At 34.7% G+C, this 25,152-nt stretch overlaps 1 protein-coding gene across 2 annotated transcripts in view; it reads left to right on the top strand.

The window, feature by feature from the left end:
• Positions 1-25,152, top strand: part of PCDH9 (protocadherin 9) — a 1,263,257-nt gene that overhangs the window by 898,353 nt on the left and 339,752 nt on the right. The gene's annotated exons all lie outside the window — the stretch shown is intronic.

Below are 25,152 nucleotides of genomic sequence, written 5' to 3'. Positions count from 1 at the left end.
TCCTCTGAAATTCTCCCAGAACTGCTTGAAATTGTTTGTTCCTGAATTCTAGCAGATTGCTCCAGGGCAGGATATATGTGATGTACATGTAATGCACTTTCATTATTTCATCTCATCATTTAATAATTGTTTGCAATAGTTTGTATTTTTTTCTAATACCATCAGGGTTCTTTAAGTCCTGCCTGTTTAAAAACATGTGCCAGTTATGATAAGTTGATTATTAGAGTTTAACAAGCTGATCAGCAATCTTGCTCTCCTTTTATACTTAAATTAATATGTACCAGTTGTAAATGAAGCAGTTTAAGAGAGAGGACACTGCCAGCAGGAACAGAAGAAAGGGTTGGCACTTTCAAATGGAGACATTATTTTGAGTTGAACAGTAGGATAAGTCTAAAGCTGAAGAACATTGCTATAGTATCTATCATTTATGCGATGCAAATATTAGAATTTTAGATTTCGTCTTGACCTTTAATATTTTATTTTACATCCTCAACCAGCTTTTGAAAAATAGATGTTTCTAGAGATGGAATGAGTTTCTTGCTCGCATTGCAGAGATTTTCTGTGATGACTTCATAAAATTATAACGCCATTCAAACATCATTCCTAGCACCATCAATGAGTACATTTTCACACAGTGTCTATGTACACTATTGTAACTACAACAGATGGGACAGACAGTGCTTGGACTTGACTGGAAGTAACGGAGAAGATAAAATATGCTATGTCTGGGAATACTAATAGACAAAATATTTATTGGGAATGGCATAACCCCTAAGTAAACAAAATCAGGTGTCTTTCCATGACGTCCAAGTCTTACTCCAAAGTAAGTTGATGGACATTCTTTTATATACTATTTGCAGCAACATTATTTTCATCTTACATTGTACCATCACAACTGCTTGTAGCATAAACCAACTTTGAGATGTTGTTAGAAATAAAATGTATTACATTTAAAGAATGACAACTAATTCCTTTAAATGTAGTATAAAACAGACTTTCAAATATGAATTGGATGAAGTTATGAATCATTGTTTCTTTTCTTATAGTGCTTGTTTGCAAAGTTCTTTGTAAAATGCAGCATGAATTAATCTTTCGCAAAAACAATTCAAAAAGCATCTCTAACACATCTAAATGAAAAACCATTATACTCTAAAACACGTTGTTTTGGCGTTTGACTTTTCAGCCAAACCGCACACATACAGGCTTTCTCTTTACTGCTCCCTCTATAGATGTGTTTTTACCAAGATTTTAAGTAGAATTTATACTGACTTTGTCTACAAACCAGAGCTGAATCTCTATGAGAGATCTCCATTGCTTGACTGTACCAGAAGCCTTTCACAGAATGTGATTTTAAATGATTGACTGACCAGAGAATGGCGCCTGCTGCATGACACACCAGGCATCTGCCTAGCATCTTCAAAAGTAATCTTCCATGCCATATAATCTAAGGTTCCCAGTTCTATGAACCTAATTAATTGCAATAACTATTTTATAAGAAATGACCCAATGTTTTTTTTTTTGACGACCTATTGATGATCTGAATAGACTGCAACAACAAATCAACAGGATTAAAATATCCAGAAGCCTAAAAGTTGGAAAAAGTGGACTATGCTCTGCAAAACGTGTATCAATAACAGGATTTATATAATGAGAGATTCAATTAAACTAACAACTCAGATGTTCTAAGCGAACCCACTATTCGATATCATTAGAGGTTAATACCTCTATACCTTATGCCATCGGTGTTTGAGAAAATGTTTTTAGAAAAAAGATGACATTGCAAAAGTCTTTTAGGAGCATTTTTGTTTAGTTTTTTTTGTACTGTGTGATATGATTTAAAACAACTTGTATATTTTTTAATATTCAGTAACTGATCCTATTCTGAGGACCCATTCAAACTATGTTTCTTATAGAAAAAGTACTTACTATTAAAGTACACACTATTAGGGTCGAGCCTCTGGCATTCTCGCAAAAATTTCTTCAAAGTTCCGATAGTTCCGGGAAATTTTGCGAAACCATCGGAAATCCAGGAAATCACTTTAGGAGGATTGCTTCGGCTGACCTCCTGTCAGTGAGTGATCCACGGCTCCATTCATAAATGCGGCCGCAGTAATCCTCCTCCTTAGAGGGCGTCATATGGCTTGCGTTTATGAATGATAAACGCTGCATTCATTCATGAGAAGCCAGCAAGACTCACACTGTGTTCCTGGATAGAGAAACTCTATCCAAGAACACATACAACTAGTAAAGGGCTGCAAGAGCAATCAGGGGCCTGCAAGACCCTTGGGACCTGCAAGACAGCTTCAGCTCCCCTGATTAGTCTTGCAGGTCCCAAAAATTTGGTCTCACCGGCTGCCAAATCAAAAAAAAAAATCATTATGGAGCTTAGACATTCATTACCTTCTGGAGCAAGCTGTGCTTTGATATGCAAAAAGAAATAACTGCAGAGTTTGTCTTGGTCATTAACGAGTTACAAGGGGCTGCAGAAAGAGCTCATTCCTTAAGATCACTCATAACCTCAACTATGTTTAGCAAAAGATTTCTTCTGCAAGTCATGCAAACCGCCCCTCCCCTAATCCAGCCTCCATCCTTCACAGGAGTGAGCAGGGAAGCCGTACTTAGGAGTTGTCCATATGTTGGATGTCCTTACCCCTGGGGACTATGTATACCCAGGCAAAGTTGCCAAGTATGCTGTGCTCATAAAAGCTTACCCACACCAATAAAAGTTTAATTCTGTTTTAAAGCACAAGACATTATACCAAAGTAAGATTTTACTGGGCAGGTACCAGGCTCCATTCTTTTCGGGTAAACACCTCAACATTATTCTTACCACGCTACTACGTAGCCCCTCCTCTGACACATTTCATCCAATGCCAGTACTTATTATAGAGGTTAGGGTAGTGTTTTTCAACCAGGGTTCCTCAAGAAGTTACTAGGGGTTTCCTGTACAATGAGCAATTTGTACTTCTTATGTCATTCAAATTATATGAATGAACTTTTTGGCTGTCTGTCTTCTGTAATGATGACATTATTAATTCAAGGCATTCTTCCAACTGACCACCACATTGATATACTGTAAGCTGTGGATATAGTAATTATAGCAGGGGTCCCCTATTAATCTGAAAGTTATGTCAAGGGTTTCTCCAAAAGGTCAAGAAAGGATGGATTAGAGAGAAGTAGAATGCCAAATATTTATATTTACATCCCCATCAGTATAGATTCCGTCTTCTTAGAATAATATGATCTAATTTACAACAAAAACAAAGATGAGTGAGAAACAGTGACGTACCTTTGCTTTGTATGCCATTTGTAAACTCTTCACCCATCCCTAAAAAAAGCCAAAAATATATATTATATATATATATATATATATATAGAAGATCTAAAACAATGATGCAGTTAAGGTAGAAATTGTATTCTACTAGTTAAGCAGAATATTCGAAGTTTAAATTGGTTAGTCAGGAAACATAATATAAAACAATATATTGTTGCTATAGATTTTCCTAAAGCTAATACTTTCATGTTAGGTCATTTAAATGTCTAGAAATAATGAAGATTTTTTGTGTGTAAGAAAAATGAGAATAATATACTCACAATTCTTTAAAACAAACATGTGAAAGAACACATACAGTAAAAACTTAGTACACATGCGATGAGTTTCCTAGGAGGTTTTTAATACCCTTTTTTTATTCTTTTACTTTAAGTGTTATATTATTTGAATGCAAAAACACTCATAAAGTTTCTTATAAGCATAGCATGTTTAACCTTTCCTGACAGATATAGCTTTCTAAATGAATCATGTGACATATACAGTCTAATTACCAACACTGTACACAGAACCTCAGTTATGTAACTGTCGAATATAGCTATGCATGTGGGCTTTTCATGACCCTTGTTCAGTGTGTAAAGGGACTATCTGTATTAATTGCTGTACCAAAAGAATAAAATAAGTTGGACCCCATGCAGGCTCAACCACTCTACAACAGCTGCAACCTTACCATATGGCTAATTTTGGACTTTTCAGACACAGCAGTTTACTCAAATGTGCTCCCAAATGCTTCCATTCAACCTTATGGGAGTAATTAATAACTATTAGTGCATGCCTTTGCCTTCGTGTTGTGGCTGTTTCACTTGAATTATTTATTTGTATTTATATATACATATTTTGCATTGGTTTACAAATTTCATAGTTATATCACTAACTGTGAAACTAACTGTTCCTCAAAGGGGCACACAATTTAATGTTCCTACTATAGTCATATGTCATTTTTACAGTCCGAGACTTATTGAGAGGGAAATCCAATTAACCTAACTGCGTCTTTTTGGAATGAGGGAGAAAACCGTAGTGCTCAGAGGAAACCTATGTAAGCAAGGGTAGAACAGGTAGAGTCCAACTTGAATAGGAAGAATTCTGAATGTAATGTTGCTAGAGGACTAGAGATGACCAATAATCCCTTGCAACAAACACCAAAATAGCACTCAAGCACATGACAAAGCATTCATAAACTCACAAATACTGTTCCTGGGTGCATATAAAGGTGGCTATGATCAGCTAACCATATTCTTTTAACCACTTTTAAAATAGGCCTTACTGGAAAACTAATATTTGCTCCATCATAGTCTATCATAATATAAATATATATATATATATATATATATATATATATATATACATAATATATCCAATGTTGATAGTGACAATAGTGATCAGTGTTAGAAGAGTAGTAGCTGAACCTATTAGCTGTGAAATCATTTGGTAGATAGTTGTCACCATATACCAGGAAGTGTCTGAACAAGGAGCATCATGGCAAGATAATTAGGTGTCCTTATAAGCAAAGCAACTTATATAAAAAAATTTATAATAGAAATTACATTAACACACTAAAGTTTTTAACACACTGAGTTTCGATCTACTTAAATAATATTTATTAAATGATGTACCACCATCATCCCTGCTATGCCAAAATCTAATGCTAACACAGAGAGGTATTACAGGCACCGTATATACTCGAGTATAAGTCGATCCGAGTATAAGCTGAGGTACCTATTTTTACCTTGGAAAACAGAAAAAATTGATTGACTCAAGTATAAGCCGAGGGAAATGCTGCAGCTACTGGCAAGTTTCAATATTCGAAAGAAAATACCACAATTGAGGCATCAGTGGGGTATATGTTTTTAAATATTTATTTCAATATAACTAGCAGGGCTCACTCTACACTGGCAATTCTGCTATCCAAAATGATCTACCAACAAAATAAATATATGTATTGAGTATGGCACAGAAGTGACTGGAGCTAATGAGACATTGAATGGCAGAACATTGCACTACAAGACTATAGTGACAGGAAAGCTACAGCTCACCTGTCATAGGAGAATATTGTGCTGCACAAGAAACTGCCCAGCACTGCTCACCACATCCCCAGCATCCCTTATAGGCGTAGCAGCTGGCTGCTGTTTACCAGCAGGGAGGGGTATGGCAGGGCTCTGCGATCAACGTTTTGGGCACCCCTGCACTAGATGGTGACCTCTCAAAATAAATCCTGGCAATCCTGATATTTATCAGAGGATGCCCTCTCACACAACACACTGGTAATTCTGGTATCTAATCATCAGAGAATGCCAAGCACAGTGATCCTCTCTAGCTTTGTGATCCTCACTCTCTCCAGCATTGCAGCTTCAATAGGTCCTCTATCAGGTTTGGAGTCTCTGGCCTCCTAACTTCCTTGTGCTGGAGATCACTGTACACAGGAAGGGAGCAAGCACAGCACAGTGTACAAAGCCTTGGCCTTACCACACCAGAGGTGTGTTGTGATGTGGGCGCGGCTTGTGCGGGTCCCCATCCAGTCACGTTAGGGATTCCCTCTGCAGGGTAACACCAGTCGCGTTGGTGGCACCCACATCTCAACTGGGCTGATACCTGACTGGAGTATAGGTCAAGGGTGACACATTTTGGGTGCTGGAAAAGTCAGCTTTTACTCCAGTATATATGGTAATACAATGCAAAACATGGTAAAGAAAGAAAGCACATATAGTTGCTTAGTAACATATAGCAAAAAGAAACAAAATGAAGGCTCTGATGTAAAAGCTTACAATCAGAAGGTCAAGTGGTGGATAACGCAACAAATGATTTTTTTGAGAGGTGTCAATTGTGTAAATTGTCAGCCAAGAAAACATAACTGAAGAAAGAGAAAAAGTTAGCTCAGATAAAGTGCTTGAAGAGGTTGCTTTTAAAGATAAATTTGAGCCTTTTGTCCAGTCTTGCACTTATACAGTTAACATGCAATGGAAATAGGAAATGTTTATTAATAATTTTGTTTTTCATTTCATTTTGGCAAAATATAAATGGATTAACTCTCTAGGACTGCTTGAAGGTTTCAAATTTGGAGATTTCTGCTAGAGAAGAGATGATGGGATATCAGAAAATTAAAGTGAATCTGTTTCCTTTATTAAAAATGGAAGAGGCAGTGACTATGGTGGTGGAGAGTACAAGGTCACATATAGAGTGCATTTTTTGAGATTGGCAAGGTATCTACATCAACAATAAGTAAATGTAGGAAAGGGGGGGATGATATAAAACATTATTTTTAAATATTATGATGTTGATTAATATTATTATTATTATTATTAATAATAAAAATATTATTATTATTATTATTATTATATTATTCTCTAATATTATTTTTTCTTTGATATATATGTTATGTTATAGCAATGAAACCATTTGGTATAGCAAAATATACCATTCATAGAACAGTATACAGTATAATACATTTATATATTATGCAGTATATTATATAAATAAGTAAAAGATCAAGGGGTGCCGTTTATGCTGTTTGAGTCACTCATTAAATAATAACAAACAGGTTCCCTTATGATTATACCCAGCAAACACTGGTTCCCTTATTGATTATTAAATACCACCTAAAAGTGTTTGTGATATGCTATTTTATTTTTTTGTAGTTAACTAATCCTTGATTTTTTTTTTCTTAACTCTGTTGCAAATAGAAATGTATAAAATCTATCATAAAAAATCTGTGTAAAATAACTTTGCTATAAAGCATTTTTGTTCTACCTAACATGTGTCTAGATACTGTAGGTGGGGTGACAAAGCATGTAGGGGATCAATAAAAGAAAACGTATTAAAGTCCCATCATTGTAGCATGCTGGGACTTTAATACATTTTTCTTGCTTGCACCTGATGGTTTCTCTATACTGTAACAGCCTGTATTATTTATGTGTGTTCTGATGCTTACTAAGTCTGCAGATCTTTCTATCATTTTTTTCAGGCTTTCCAAAGGAGAAAGGAACACCTTTGGATTGCAATTACACCTTTGCATGTCTTCTGTTGCCACATGTCAGACAATGATTAAACTGCACAGCTGTCACTACACACAATGCTCAGTGAGATGACATGCATATGAGGACATAGTGTGCTTTACTTTATTTTTATTCTTTGTGATCTGAGGAAATTAGACATATATTTTTTTCTGCTATGTTGCAGTTTCTGTAGAAAGAAAGGAATACCCCAATTAAAAAGTAAGGCCTGAATTTACATTAGGCCAAGAGCCATAAAATCTTGTTCATAGCCATATTTACCTACCATTGGCAGATATCAAGACATGCTCATTTGTTTGCCACCGTTTCTTTATTTCCATTAAAATACAAGCTATGTGATGGATATTACAAATGCTTGCTTTCTATTCACATGATTAAAAAAAATGTATGTTTTTTTTATAGTACTAATGATTATATTTGTTTGTTAGATTGCATATGTTCCCCTGGTAGCAGTATATGAAAAAAAAATTTCGGCCACCAAGTTTCCTTTTGGCCCCAGTGTAGTATGGTTAGTACCCTGTATTACCCTGTATTGCTCTTAAGATAAAAGTATTTCGGAAAGGACTTTTTTTCAGAAAATTTACTTTCTTGAAGAATTTCTAATGTGATGCTTAGCTCTGATGTGTCTAAATGCATACTGTGTCATACCGTGATTGTTACATTGAATGTAGATAAAGAGAGTATACCAATGATTTTAAAGCTGATGGAAAATCTGTTCTGTGGGTGTTTTGGTGGATTGGGTACATTATTCTTCTAATCAGCTGAACAATCATTTTGCCTGACATATTGGTGAACTATATTTTTGCTGACATATTGGTGAAACAACTCGCTTGTTCATTAATGGACAGATAAACAGAGGCTTTCACAAACAAGATGTCCTTACAGGTTCCTTTCTAAAGAATTTCACTCTGATTTAATAAAGCTCTTTAAGGCTGGAGATGATAACCTTTCATCAGTGAAGCTGGGTGATCCATCAAACCTGGAATAGATTTCTTTGAAGTCATTTGTTATCTGATAACAAATGTTTTCATTTTTAGATTAGATCCATTCCAGGTTTGCTGGATCATCCAAGTTTGATTATATTGCCACTAAAATTGTGGAATTAATATTTAGGGAATTCAAAAAATACTGACAAATACAATTCTTCCCCAGACCATTTATTTAATCTGTGTAGCGTTACCACATTCTGGTTTTCTAGATACATTGATTATTGACAGTCTAAACAAGCATCTTCTTCAATATCATCAAAGAGAAAAAAATGCATAGTGTGGGTCAATACACCTACCGTTATGTTTTATGGGGAAGAAAAAAACCTATGCAAACACAGGAAGAACATTAAAACAATCAATGCGAATGGTTTACTGGATGAAATGCAAACCAGGGACCCAAGAGCTGCAAGCCAAGGGTGATATCCACTAAGCCAATATGCCACCCCATCATCCAATGGCAGACAACACCTAATAACCTATATCTTCCTTCATATCACTTAACAGGGAGTTCTTTACATTTCTGGCTTTTAAAAGAAGGATTGGGGATGGGGTACTTGTAAGTCCTGCTGACCAATACAGCTATAATAATTGGTCCTCTTGACCCTTTTGCTAGTTCTTTTGAGCAAATTGAGATTGATTCCTTCACTGAACTAAAGAATTCTATCCTTAAACATCAGTGTTATTGACTATAATTAACCCTGACTCTTTCGTCTTTTTTGGGACTCCATTGTTGCCACCAGCCCAGTCAAATTTAGCATAATGGCTAAAGTTGCTATAACACCTGGTCTTTGTGGTTGTATGCTTTCGTTTTTCGCTATTTTGCGTACTATTTCTGTAATAAACCCTAATATTCAGTTTTCCCAAGATCTTCTTTATTGATATACAGATAAAAAAATTTTTTCAAAAAAACTCACTAAAAGGGGATCTGCCTGAAAAAACATATGAAATATTACAAAGAAAAGTAAACACTGGCAAGATTTAATTCTTTTGATCGGTTGTTAACACAACTCAGTGTATTTTATGGATTTTTGAAGACTTTGGATATTGAACGCTTTAGATTAATATTTTCCACTCCGACATGCTTTAGTGCTTTGTGTAACATGCGCTCTGGCTTAAATTGATTAATGTCTATTTTCATTAAATATCCTGACTATGCAGGAGAACCTTGCTATAGAGACAAGTAAAGACTTTATAAGTAAATTGTATTGTTTCAAGTGAAATAAATCCTCTAGGCTCCCATAGGACGTAAATATTCTAATTGTCAGCACTCTAACTAAGTTGCTTTAGGGAACATAGCTTCAGAAAATTATCTTCTATACTGAAATATTAATATTGATTCAGTGTATTTTTTCTAGATACTGTGCAGTTGTCAGTAAAAATATATTGCTGTGTATACTGGTCAGGCACAGCTAGTTACTGCATGTCAGAGTGTACAGAATTCAACACTGGGTGACAGGCTATTTCTGTACAGTGAGGATTTTTCTTGGGGTAAATTGTAATTAAAGAGAATGTGTCACTTTTTTTTATTTAACAATATCTTTGCATGGTGATTTGTAATGCACTCTGCATCTGGTAACAAAGCTGATGCTTTCTATGCTTCTCTGCCCAGAAGGAAATTTAGAAAATCATGATGCACTAGGTAACATATAAGCAGAAAGCAGAAAAAAATTGACAGATTGTCTTTAAATATATTTTCATACAGTAGGCCTACCATGGGGCACACTAATGTAAGTTCTGATCATATTTTCACTTAAGAATAATTAATTATAGAAGACATCTCCAATATAGTATTTCAAGGCTTTTTTACAACATATTTTCCAAGTCTGTAAAAGTCCATGAAGGCGGAACAGCTGTAAGTGAAAAAGACAGCTCAGGCTGTGAATACAGGCTGCACATGCGTGCTTCAACACTGGACAGTGGCTGATCAGCCTAAGTGCTTGGGAAGTGTCATCACGTGCAGCATGAGCTGCGTGACCTGTGACAACATTTGAGGAGGGCCGGTAATTCACACAGTAATTCAGAGCACTCTGCTCACAGTGCAGTGATACATGCTGGCTGGGCTGTGGAGAAGGTAAAGGAGAATTACAACTTCCAAGCCCTCATAAAAGCTTTCCATACTCTCTTTTCCTCACATACCTCTGTATGGAGTGCTCTCTGGGGGAAATGTCTGGCACAGTATCTGGAGGAGCAGCGGGGAGAAGGACAGTGTCTGGACTCTGGAGGATGGGGGGGAGACCTTGGCTCTGCATACATTGTAAACTTGGTACCTCCATTAATTATTAATGTATCCTCAGTCCTCCCATGGACGACATTCGGCCAAAGAAACTAACGGCAAGGAAAAGAGTCGAGATTTGTTGGGCGAGAATTGGACAAACCTTTGGAATTCGCTATGAATATTTGCCTTAAAAACAATAAATTAAATTTATGTTAAGAACTGAATATATAATTTTTTTAAATAAAAGATTAACAAGATGTGAGTTCCTGCACTTTTTTACTGTATTATTTAGACAAGTAAGATGTCAAATCTCCCAATGGAGCTGCAGAGAGAGCTGTCATCCATGTAGGTGTGATCTGATGTATGTCTGATCTTTCAAAGAATATTTAGTATTCAGCAGAGATTCTTTGGGAGTTTAAAAGTCATTTAATATGTGATACCTGGTTTGTTTATAGGTTGTCATAATAGTTCAGTGGCAACTTAAATACTGAAAATGTTTCTATTGTAATTCTCAAGCACATGCAGAGAAGGTGGTGATGGTGTTGGTATGATGTTGCTCTGGGTAATTGGGCATCTGCCTTTTTCATAATCTGTCCCTTATTTCCTGACTTCAGTGTGCTCTGAATTAGGTCACAGCTGTTTCATTTTTATGTATAATTTGTTTGGCTTGCCTGACCTATCAGACCGGTCAGACCTACGGCAACATTTGAGAGCCAGGGAGGACTCTCCTTATCCCCAAATTGTCTCTTGTGTGGAATGTCACGTGACACAGCCAAGAGGAGTACTTCACTTCATTTTTGTACTTCCATTATTTCTGAGATTTTCTGAGTGGATTTTAGGAAGGAGAGCACTGTATATAGAGGATATTGAGGTGGTCTAGTGGTGCACTGAAGAGGAGAAATATGTATTGGTGTGGATTTGTACTTACGATTCAGGCACTCTGTGCATAATGTATTCCCACTTTCTATGCTTCATGCAATACCCACTCCTGAGTTCTGTGATTTGGTGTTTAACATTCTTGGCCCTCATGCTCTGTGCCATATGCACTCTTGACCCCAGTGCTTTACATATTCCTAATTTTTGTCCTCTGTACATTACCCAGTTTTGAACACCTGCAATTCATCCCCTACACTAAATCCATGTGATTTGTGTATTGCACACTTTGAGCCCCAGCTATCTGGGACTTATGCACACTTAAACTTTGCTCTTTAAGCACTACACCTTCCAATGTCTTTCTCTCCGTAAGTTACACACTGTTAACCTATATATTGTGTGTTTTACCCACTCCTGACTCCTGCATTCAGTGCCCAAAAGCCTTCTGGACAACTATGGACTCTGTACTATATTTACACTATGGTATACATTACATACTTCGGACCACTGCAGGTTGTACTCTGGGCTGTAAATGACATATCCATGACTACTGTACTCATTATTTTTTCCGTGGTTCCATATTATAGCAGCCAGGAAACCATCATTGCCAAAGAAAACCAATGACAGGAGTTTTTTCTTTCATGGGAGGTAATGTGGTAAAGGAGATCGTTCATATTAACACCCCTTAAATTCAATTGTTTTGACACAGGATTACTAGGACACTTATAATGGACAGTTTTCATTTTTTTTTTAACAGAATCACCCTGATAGTTGTAAAATTGCTGCTGAAAAACTTGACTTTGAACAGCTTTCTAAAACTAGGAAACATGCATATAGTAAATAAAAAAAACTGTTTTCTATGACCTTGTCATATTATATTATGGTTGTCCCATTATCCTTTTTTTGCAAAAAAAGCAATTTGCAAACATTTATTGGAAAGCTGTTCCTTTCCTCTTTTATTTTCTGTAACTACTTTAGAGCATATTGTGGGTTCTGAAACAACTTGCCTATGTACTTCTTTTCCATCTATGTTTCCAGACTTCCCCTTCAATCATATTTTACCTTAGCAGACGTTACTGTGTTTTGTTTTGTTGCTCTGGAAGAGCTTTCAGTGTACAGTGGCTCCTCCAGAATTTTCTCTCTTCAGTTGAAATCAAAGGCCACATTTATAATTTTGCCTGCATAGGCATCTATTAGTAAACTTTGATATTTCAAGTAAAGCATATCTCCATACATAAGGTTTTTTTGGGGGAATAATTTACTACAGGAGTAGAGAATGTTTACCAGGTTTAATGAATAATCTGAAACTAGGATTATGACAAGCAGGTATAAGATTTGGTTATATTATATTGTTTCCAGATGAAGATTATAATCTGGATGATTTTTTAAAAAACCTTCTATCAATGCTGTTTTGTAGTTACCCCGTCACATTGGGGGGAAATCCCAATATATCCTGCGCCTCTCCACAAAATTGCTCTGCTGCCCATGCAATGCTGTGTCATTGAAGACAAATAGTTCTTTCAATTCTGCAAAGAAACCAACACTTCCTGTAGTATTAATATCATGTACCTGCTGCTGCACTCTAGGATCAAAGAGCATTTACAAGTAGTTTCAACAACAAAGACAAAGATTTCATCAATAAAAGTTTGACTACGAAAATATTGGGAAAAATATTACAAACATATTCAAAAAATAGATTTGATTGAATCTATCACCAGCTATTTTTACTTTTTCTTAATAAAGTTTAGTAAGAATTCCTTTAGCGAGGTATGGGGTTGGCAAATCTAACAACAAGTTACACAACAGATCAACACCTCTGCAAGTGTTGGCTTTAAGAAGACATTTAAGTTGGCGATCTTTCTTAAACAGTGCGGTGTTCATGCAGCAGGAAGCAAAGAATACATCTCTTGGGGTACCTTACATGGAAGGTAAACAAAGCATTCACAAATAGTTCCAACTACTAGGGATGAGCGAGAATGCCTCTGACATTCTCGCGAAAATTTCCTCGAACTTCCGATTTTGGCGAACCAATTTCACGGACCCATCGGAAGATCGTGGAAATCATTACAGGAGGTAATCCTCCTGTGCACGATCCCCGGGCACTGGAAGTTAAATGAGGGCAAGCCCTGATTTAACCTCTAGTGCCCAGGGAGGCAGGAGGAGTACCACGGCTGCAATACACCACGGCTTGCCCTCATTTAACTTCTAGTGCCCAGGGATTGAGCACAGGAGGATTCTCACGGAATTCGATCTCAACGGCTAAATTTACACATGTTCGGTAAGAGAGAAGGGCCCAATTCTCTGCAAGATTGAATTTTAAAATTCCGCTTGCTCATCCCTACTAACTACCAAAATAATAAAACAATATAAAAAAAGAACAAAAAAATTCAAAAAACAAAATTGCTTGGAACTGAGCTTCCAAACACTTTTCTTGTAAGAATGAACTTTATGGGCTTTACTGGAGAGATGTTCCCTGTCTAACCACAGAGGCTCTATCCCAATAATATTAATATATTTTATTGGAGCTTAAAATTAGAAGTGTGTTTTAGTTTTTTGTTTATTAAAATATTCAATATTTAATTATTATAATGAGTTGTATTTTAAGAAGAAGTTTTCAAACATCTAGAATCAAAATACAGTGAAATTTGCATTTTTAACATCAAAATTGTTTTTACAGTTTGATACATTTTAGGGAAGTCATTAAAATCAAACATCCAATAAAATCTGATATCAGATTTCAACTGACCTCATAGTAAACAAAATTAATTTAAATAGGGGAAAAGTAAACTGGGTTATTTTTTTTTTTAGTTAACTTGAAATAGCAGTTTAGAATGATGCATTTCTGAATCTTTACTTCTATATGTTATTTATGTTATTTTATGGTTGAATTTGTACATTGTACTTCTTGTCTAATGCTTGCTCACTGGGGTAAATACATTTCTTTCAGTAAATTTCACTTACTGTAAGTTTCACTACTGAAACATGGATTATTTTTTATGTAAAAAGAAAATAATACATTTATTTCACCAGGGAAAGGTACATTTCAAGAAAGTTTTCAAATGTATTATTTTAGTAGAGTACAGCTAAACATGCATTGTCTGTTACTTTCAATTTATTGTGATATATGTCTTAGCTATAATACATTTATTACATTGATACATTGATTTAATATTTCTAGGTTATTTATGTGCTTTATATTGAAAAATTTAAATTAACTTTAACCTAATGAACTTAACATAAAATCTACCCACCCGTTAGCAAGTAACTCATATTGTGTATCTACTGATCATTAAAGGTAACTCTGAAAACACAGTAATACCTATTGGACATATTAAAGTTGATGGTATTCAGGGAGAATATCACAGTTTGATATAACAATCACACTGAACAAAGTTTATTGTTTCCATTTCATAAGCAGTGACACAATGTATGGCACTGATGCCAAGGGCCACACTTAATACACATACACTAACAACTTGAACATACTATTCTTATCCTTTTTTCTATAGCATCAACATAATAGCATACTATGCAACACTTTACAGAGTCCATAGTATGTCCATAGCATGTCATGTATCTGCCCAAAAACAGAAGACAGAAAAGAGACACTGTGCTTCTCCAACCTTCCACTTCTGCGCTCCACCGACATTTGTATCAGCCAGGTATAAAAAGACACTGCCAATACTTCAGCCATGTGCATTCGCTGTAAATTAGCTCAGTTTAACTATGGAACTCAATCCTCCCACATTGTTCTCTATTTGGAAATCTTCCAAATACTTTGGTTTGATTATTTTTTACTTTTATTAATATGGTGCAAAAACATCTAATATGCAACAAATACCCCTAATCATCAGATTCCATCAAAGAAAACTATGATCCAACATTGATAATACAAAGAACTGCAGTCACAGCAGAGTACATTCTAAGTGTAGCATACTATGACGGGTCAGAAAAAAGCATCTTTAAAGGAGATCTTTATTGTGTAGTATCCAGTGATTCAGGCTTTTAGGAATTGAAAATGCAAGGGAAGATTGAATGAAATTGTAAATTGCGATCAAACAGACAAAATGGGAAGTTTGTGGTGAGAAAAGACAAGGTCAAGTGTGACTCAACTATAGTGAGTCAGTTAACATACAGCTTGTGAGATTAAAAAACATATACAAGAATTATTTGAAGACAGCAGATCTAAACAGGTCACTTAGGTTATGGAATCCTCCCTTGAGAATTTTTGGTATCAATAGAAAAGAGTGGATGGATTAGAGCTAGGAACTGCTCCAAATAATGGCAGCCATGAAAGATTTTGATTATTACCAACACAAAAAAAGAAAGAACTAAGGATGAAAGTACATTTCAACTAGGATTAAGATAGGAGAATTGGCATAAAATATCAGTTATAGGATAAAAAATATTATTCTAAAAATATAAATGCTTTCAATCTAATATTATAAAACATGCAATTTTATCAATCATTTACTGTGTGTAATATTTATGTGGCCTGAGTACCATTTTGGTATCAAAAGAAGTAAAGAGTAAGTAAGACTATTGCAAAAACATTTATTACAATGGTAAAGAAACACTAAATCAAAAATTCAACTCTCTATCACAAGTAACTTTCCTGGTCCCATTCACACTTTTAATGCTACATACGCTAATAATGGAGACAAGTGTAAGTTAAAAACAGGATTTTGTTTTGCTCAACTTTAATTCTAGTGTTGTATTTAATTTTTTAATTTAAGTCAAAGTCATTTTTAGCCTATAGACTGAAATGGTAACAGTTTTTTAAAGCTTTTTTATCTCACCGTTGCTTTTTGAATGTTTATAAAAATCAAGTAATAGGGATGTTTTTACAAAAAATAGGAGCACAGCCCCACAGTTCTTCAATAGGAGTTTCAGCTGAAAGGCACAAAGGTTAGAAGTGTTTATTGTTTTTAATGGGAACCTGGGTTCAAATTCCCAGCCCCATCACTAACTGTCACTTTTTATCCTGATAGATATTGTATTGTTACAGCTGTACTTCTCCGCTCCAAACATTTTCCAGGAAACTTTGTACATGTTTTCTGTCAACTAAAAACACAATTCTGTTCTTCTTATGTAGGGTTAGGTGTACCTTACAATAGACTGTAAAAAAGGAACATCTGGAATGGAAGCTTGGTGTTTGAATTGGTACTTTACATAATTAAATTATAAGCAAAATTAAAATTGAAAAAAAAGTTAACATTTTGGTTTCACATTTTAATAAATTTGCTTTTTAGCATGCTATCAGTCTGTTCAGTGTTGACACAGTTATAAATTCAGGAATACCACATTCGCTAGTATTGGCTGCATACTAGAACCCTATAAGAAGGTTTAGGTGTAGGTATCCATTTTTTATTCACAGACCACTACAGGTTCCCATGTAGTGCTGAAAGTTGAAACAACTATGCAATTAGGATTGATAAGGGCATGTAACACAACTTCCAGGTTTTCTATCCAGATGATGGAGGTGTCCACAGTAGAAGCTTCAATTTAACATCATTTCATATTATGAAAATCATTATTTGTTTACAATCTGTGTTATCATATACAATCAACCCAAAGTTTAGTTTTAAGATAAAACTAAAGAATTATTCTCTTGGAGCTACAGAAGTTGATAGTGTCTCTATTCATATTTTTGCTCACTTACAACATTTTCTAATTTCCCTCATAAAGATTAAATATATCTGACAATTTACATAAAGTGATGTCTTTCTTTCCATGATGGTTATGAATTATTTAGCAGGCTCATTTAGGTTCTTTCAGCAACTAACGCTGGCTTAATAAGATTCTTCTCTACACTCAATTTGCATTATTCCATGGGACAATATTAGGCAGGACCTTGCAGATCTTGTATTGTTATTCTGCAAATGATGAAAGATAATATGCAAGAGTTCAGTTTTAGCAATCCTCAGTGCTTTCTTTGGAGCAGCAGAAACTTTAAAGAGAATTTCTAATAACATACATGTTTCGCAGTGCAGGTGGTTGCAGATGCACTTGTCAAATAGCAAAACATTTCTAGATCAAATAAAATAGTCTGAACAGCTAGTAAACAGGAATGTATTATACCAGTAGCAGCTATTTGCCAAACTTTAACATGTAAGGAAGGATTAGAGGTTAAGATGTGATCACAGTTATTACTCACATTGCAGACTGAACAGCAGAGGAATAGGTTCATCCAATTTCAAGTGAACATTTTATAACAGATTTTGAAACAGATCAGTGCCTCCTATAAAACACATGGGGGGTGATGTTGGCTAAACAATTGCATTAGCTGCTCAGGGCGTTGTGTGACATATCTTGTATATATGATACAAAACATAAGTTTGTTTTAATAATGTATATTTGTGTTTGCCATTGTAGCAATTTGGCTACAAAATTTTGACATATGGTAAAATAAACAAGTACTGTAATTTGAGAATGCACACAAATTAACTTTTTTTGGCTCATAAGGCATACTTAATTATTTTTATGAATGCAACTGTCTGCCTGTGATATCAAGATAACTCTCGGGAAGGAATTTTTTTATTACAAAGCCAGATTGAGTTGACACATGAATATTTTTCATCTTTTATTGCTAATCTTTTCAGACGGCGTGCTTGAAATATCTAGTTGCATTGTTCGATAGTGGTAGACAACTGTATCATCTGTGGAGTCCATGAAATAGATCAAGAGACGTTGCATTTCATTATCACCGTTTATCATGTGCTAAAGTTGTAACCAAATCTTTGCTTGAAACCAACATTTCGATTCCATTCCACATCAAGGTTATATTGCTTAGGCTACTTCATTTACAAGTTAGGAAAGATGAATTTCTGTCCATTTCTTTCCCTGAACAAACAACACATTATTAGCAGTGTGCTATACTATAACAAGCAGCACAAAATGCTCAGTGTCAAAAGTGTCAGTATTCTCAGTACAGTGTAAGCTTTGCAAAACCCAAATGGAGCCATTTTCAGACAAATACATGATGGAAATACTGATGCTCCAAATGAACTTTACAATAATACTGAGCACAAAACTACTACATTTGTAATTGACAACTTTGTAACATATTGAAATAATCATTTCTTTTTCAGAGTACTATTTTTCCATAGTGAGCAAAAGTTTACCCTAAAATATGTCTTTATTTGTAAAAGTCAGCGAAAAATATGACAACAGAGAAAAACATGCCATATGGCGTAAATAGCACCAGGTAACATTGCAGTCCTGTGCCTATTACCTATTGCACTGGTTTATTCCTTTTTAGCTGATATTGTGTTTTGTTTAGATAAAAAAATAAAGGAAGCAAGAACACATTAGGAATACACATATGATACATGAATAGGTTTGTAATTATATTGTTTTGCTTTTTTTAAGATAAAAAATGGCACACACATTCTCATCCCCTAATCAAAAATAAGATGTCTTTCAGCACTTAGTGTACTTCACAAAGGATGCTCACAACAAATAATTCTCCTGCTGAAAACACCAATCTATGTCAAAGAGGCATTCATAGTTGTACCAATGGCCCCCATTAATAGTATGGTATGGTACATTGAGGTTATATTCAACTTGCCCTATATTGTTTCCAGAGGCCTTTAACTTTCTCCACATTTATGCAGAAACCAAGTTGTCCACAAAACAGGGCAGTGACAAAAATCAGATTACTATAGACAGACTATATTGTACTGTCTACAATGGTGCATGACATTATAACATTCATATGAAAATTAAAATGTGTACAGTTTGATCTATTAAACTTGTTTAAAAAGTATGAGCTAGAATTAGACTTATGTATGTTGTCTGTCATTGGGTTGGAAATGCTTTAGTGTTATTTTAGTGCAGATGTCAGGAGCAGCAAGTATTAAATATATGTTACAGAGTGGACCACATGTGCCATGTTACTGCTAGTGATAAATTGCATCTTATACACAATTTATTATTGTGTCTATACTTATACTTTGGGTAAAGAAATGGCAATGACCCCTGACACTAGGGGCCTGATTTTTTAAAGCTCTCCAGGGATGGAGAGAATATACTTTCATCAATGAACCTGGATGTTCCAGTAAACCTGGAACGGATTTGCTATTTGTTAGCAAATGTTTACAGTCCTGGGTCAGATCCATTCCAGATTTTTTGGATTACCCAGGTTCACCTATAACAGTGTATCCCCTTCAGTCTTTGAGAGCTTTAATAAATCAGGCCCTCTGTCTTTCTTTTTTGAATAAAGTGGTGGCATTTACATGTTGCATTACATGTGTCATGGTATGATGAAGACACTGTAAAAGACATGAAACTAAACTTTTTTTTAAATAAATGGTATTTTTAATTTAGATTTCTCCAATTTATATCTAGTCATCATGTAAACCTTTGAAAAGATGGTTACATAACATAAAGGACAGTAATGCTGAAAATAACCATATTTTAAATCATCAGCAAATTGCTGGTTATATTATAGGGCCAATTATTATGTTTGTCCTTGAAGCACCCACCCAATTTGAGTGTTATATGTGCCACATATGTCTTCGATCTTGGTAGTTCATGAGGAGTGGAAGCATTATTTTAAGAGAATAAAATCCACAAGTAAAATAATGCAGGGTGTATGAGTTGGATGAAATGGGTGGTGGGTCAGGAAATATTTTATTGCCTTATACTCTGTAAAGAATTCCATTGTTTGAGGATAAAAAAATGTTTTGACCATTTTCATCAACACCTAAAAACTCAATAAAATATGTTGAAATAATACTTCAACTAGGGTTCTATAGAATCTGCAAAAAATAAATGTTTGAAAGAATAATGGATGTACTGTGGTCAGTGCTGGCTTTGCTCTTAAATCTAGGGCATTCTTGCACCTATTAAATGTATCTATTTTACTTTTACATCTTCTGATAGCAGCATTTCTGTAGATGTCTTTCATGGACAAATCTCTTTGTTAACACATTTTATTTGATGTTAAAAAGATCAATCAAACCAAATAAGATTTGATTAGATTTGAATTTGGCAAAGATTTTCCTGAAGTTTATTACTTCAATATGTTTTGAGTGTTGATCCCAGCACTTTTTTGTATAAATACAAAATATACCTCTTTTATATTCATATCCCTTAACATGTTGATTTTTAGTATTTATCGGTATGCTCATTAATATTTTCACTGAATTTATTGTATTACAGTTTATTGTATTTATTTTTTTGTATTATTTGTAATTGTATCACAATTTATTGTATTTATTTTTTTTTGTATTATTTGTAATTGTATTACAATTTTGAGTTATATGGTCTACTGAGCCAACATGCATGTATTTGGCACCCATTGGCATCCATGTGCCTTTTTTTTCAGATATATGGATTGTAAAAGAACAATGGGTAATATGCAATATATAACATTTTTGTTTTCCTGTTTAGATATGTTTTTAGGGTATGTTAACTGGGTCAGTGAGTTAGTTTTTTTTTGTTGGATGAAGTGTGTAAGAGTTAGAACTCAATGGATTTGTTCCTAGAAATTACTCATTTCTAACTTATTTTTTTAAAGCAAAGTGAAAAGAAGGGTTAAAAATCTCTAATTTCTTTCAGGTTATATGATGAAAATGCATTTGATACAGCAGGATATCTAAGGCAGGAAATAGCAACTTAAAGTTTAAAACTTTTTTAAACATTAAATTCCTTTAAAATAAAATAATCTCTTTCTCTGTTTCCCATCTCTTATGGCTTTAAATACCACTTTGCTTGCTGGCCCCTGAAGGCATTTCATAATTCCAGGTATGTGAATATGTGCTTCCCCTGCTACACACTGAAATTCTTCTCGGTGGCTTATGTGTGCAGGACCAGTGTATATTTGGGTAATCAGGTATTTAATACACCTGTGTACAATAACACAAGTGTTCAATAACCACGATGACATGCTGAAGAAATGGAACACCAAGAAAGGGTTTTTTTTTAAAGGGTTTTTTTTGCACATCAACCTACAATTAGGTATAGTTTTGATATTACTTGTATGATATTTTGAGAGGAGGGTATTTTTAAGGCGACCATTTCTGACACATTCCCCTATTTCTAAATTATCTGTTATCAGCATAATAGGGATTCTGAATGTTACAACCTGCTTGCTATTAGTATATCAACCTATACTATACACTATGCTAGTGTCTTTTGTGGTCTATGCCTTTTTATTTAGGAAAAATACTGAAGGAGGAAAAAAGGGCATCTCTAGATCTAAGCCTTATATACAAGTTTTTATATCTGAACTTGATGAACCACTGGACAAGCAGAATCATATTCACTAACTATAGTGCTTGCAAAGGAATATTCACATTAGTCCAAACATAATCTTTCTCCATGCAAGCACATGCCAATTAATGAAAAATAGAGATGCATGAATGGAGAGAGCCTAGGAGAGAGTGGAAAAGGTTAGACTCTATGTCAAGGTTCTGTTATTGTATGTGTCCACAATAACAAGTCCACCCATCATTATTAGTCCCAGTACTAGGGTTTTAGGAAGCACACAGCAAAGGGAAATCTGCTCAATCAATATCAAGGAAACAACAAAAACACTTTTTGGGTGTAAGTATAGTAGGTTTATATTTCTGTCTATACATTTCTGTCCCCTTAACATTCTTTCCTTCATTTCCTGTTTTGGGTTTACAGAGACAGAGAATTATGGAAATATTTCCAAAGACAATACAAACCTGATATTTACTTTGCACATGTTTATCGTTCTAAAATCTTTAATCACACATATTAATGCAGTTATGATCTAGTTTTAGTTAGAGTTGCCTGGCATTGTAAAAACTGCTACCCTGGAGATCCTATATACTGATGGTGGAAATGTTATGTATAAACATGGCACAGACACTTTTATTATACTGTTACTATGCCTGACTCATTACACTGATCAGTATTTTTAAACGGCTATAGACTACATTAACAAATACAAATGTGGTTGCAAGTTATCAGCACTTACAAAGAAACACGAGATGACACATTTTAGATTCAGGTTTAAAGTCTCTAAAGCTTGGTAATTATTGTAACATGTATTTAGTAATGTGGTGTTTTGAGATTTTGCAGCTCTGATGACAGGTGAAGCCCTGATGAATATTGCTCACTTTGCAGAAGTTTGTTTTTACTGTAGCTTTGCTTGAAATAAAAGCTCTTTGCTGAGGGTTTTATTTAAAAACATAAGATGACTATTCATAATATGGGAGACAAACCAACTCAATTTACTAGCAAGATTAGATTTTTTTCAAATTTTAAGCTATGCACAAACCTGGAAAAATCAGCCTGAGATGCAGTGAAAAACTGCAGTTATCGTACCATGAAACATTACCAGTAGGCGAAACTAAACACTGACTGCTGCCCCCATTCATTCTCTTTGGGCGAAATGAGACACGTAAGATCCCACCCAATTGTACAGTTTAGGGGTTGTAAGGTATAAATAACCTAAAAGTTGGCTTTGTTTCCTGAATGTAACATTATTGGAAATGTTTCCCACCAGATCCTGATCTGAAAAAAATATTAGGGATGGCTCTAAAGGTCTGAATGAGCTGCTAACCCTTCTTTGCACTATATTATCTGTATCTTCAAACCTTTTAGCAAACTTCATCGGACTTGTAAGCAAGATCATGTTAAAGGTAAAGATCTCTGAGAAGGTGCAATGTCAGGCAGGAAACTAATAATACATTTAAGGCTTATTCATTGTACTTAAAGGCATGTTGTGTTGGGTGAATATGACCAGGCTCTGTTTTATGTAGGTGCAACAAATGTTCTTTGAAGAAATCAGTTCTTCAAAGGTAAATCCATTGAGTGAACCTGAGATTGGACACAGAGTGCTTACCAATTGTCTGCTGGTTATTACTGATGGTACGAAGACTACCCAGCCAATGCTGCATATCATCACCTTCATTGGTGTTCTGCAGTTTAGGGAAGTACATGCAAAAATGTTTACCACTGCAAGGGTGGGGGCTAATGCATGAGAAAAATGCAACTAAACTACAAATGTCTTACCACTTTCAGAAAGAAAACAACATACTGAAATTTGGCCTAAGGTTACACTCCATCTTGATGCATTTCTTCATTCTTTTCTGTGCATATTTAGCCGTCATGGGCTGCATAACTAACTTCTTTGCTTTCTGACTGGATTCTCCAGTTCCTAAAATCTGACTCACCTTTACTTGTTGTTGAAATCTTCCTCAAAACTGGTCAATAAACTAAAGCTAATTGTTTTTTTTTTTTAGTTCAAAAACATGTTAAAAAAATGTTTTTTTCCCCCAAAACTTGCTTTTAGTATGCACAGTGCAACAAGTATAGTGATTGGTAGTTCTTATGATAAAATTAGCAGTTTAATTATAATACTGAGGGTTTCCAATGTCATTCTGAGGGTCTTCTATGCTGGATGCTTTAGAATCAAGACTGCCACCTAAAATGTTTAAACATTATTGTACTCTATGTTCTTTTTTATTTACCAACTACTCTACCAAAATCTCAGAATTAATTAAACCTAATAAATTTGCTAATAAAGGATAGTATTTGCAGCACCAATAAATTTTATTCTAAAAAACGTAGCACAAATTTTACATCTACTGGCAATGTAATATACATTTATTTTCAAAAACTTGCTCAACCATCAAAGTGAATCAGGAAAATCCCGGCTGAACCTGGGTCAACACAAACTGAGAAAGTCGACACAGTGCCTTCATTCCATGTATAGATTACCTGTTTGGTGCTGCAGAAAATCTTATTTATTATGATGGTACTAGATGCTCTGCTTTTTCAAACAACCCTGTGCTTACTTCTGTTAGGGGAAGTATACCAAACAATATAGTATAAGGATTTGACACTTCCTTTCACAGCAAATAGAATTTTCTTTGACAGAATCTCTGCAGTAAGATAGTCCCCAGGTGTGTTTATGAAATCCCAACTTTGGAACGTCTCTTTGAATTTGAAGTTTTGAAGTATGCGCAATGTACTGCTAAAACGCTTCAAGTCCTAATTTACATCCCTGTCCTGCTGGTTTAATGAAGGTTACACAGGAGTTTTTAAGAGATTTTTAATTAATAAAAATAGCTGAACAATATATATAAAGGATGTAACTGGTGATTAAAAGCAGGCACTCCATGTTTTGGACACCTGTTGCGAACGACACTTGATCTCAGTTTGCAGCTCATAGCCTGAAGGTATGTAAAATATGAACGCTGGCTAAATAAAACATTCTTTTTCATTTTCTTATAGAAAATAACAATAATCCACCAAGTTAGGGGTAGTTGGGCAATTTTCAGTAGTATTATTTATCTGTTTTATCTTTTTATTCAATAGCTATGTATATATTTACCCACAAAAAACCTGTAGACATCAATTCAGCTATTTTACAATTACTTAGCAGAAACTGGACCTGGAAATGTATGAATCAGCAGGTTTCCAACTTATAACAATTATCTAAATCTAAATAAATGTTTAATATGGATAAAAATGCTATTTGGATATGTTTTATTGGTATGAGCATCTGGTTTTATTTTTTTGTTTCAGTCAGTTTTATTAAAATTTTTTGAAAAGTCAGTACATAAAAGAAAATATCACGTATATGAACAAAGCAAAAAGGGAGGACAAAAAATCTCCCGTAATATCAAGTACAAACAGTATGAAAACACATGTGACATTTTACATTTAACAATTGTCTAACAGTGCAAATGAGTGCTTATACGTCTGCCAGAACATATAAACCTGGGGTAAGGGGAGATACAACAGTAAAATATACAT

This window comes from Pyxicephalus adspersus, chromosome 1 (genome assembly GCF_032062135.1).
Source record: "Pyxicephalus adspersus chromosome 1, UCB_Pads_2.0, whole genome shotgun sequence".
Lineage (NCBI taxonomy): Eukaryota > Metazoa > Chordata > Amphibia > Anura > Pyxicephalidae > Pyxicephalus > Pyxicephalus adspersus.
Note: the sequence above shows the minus strand (reverse complement) of the source record. Positions and strands in the feature narration are given on the sequence as shown.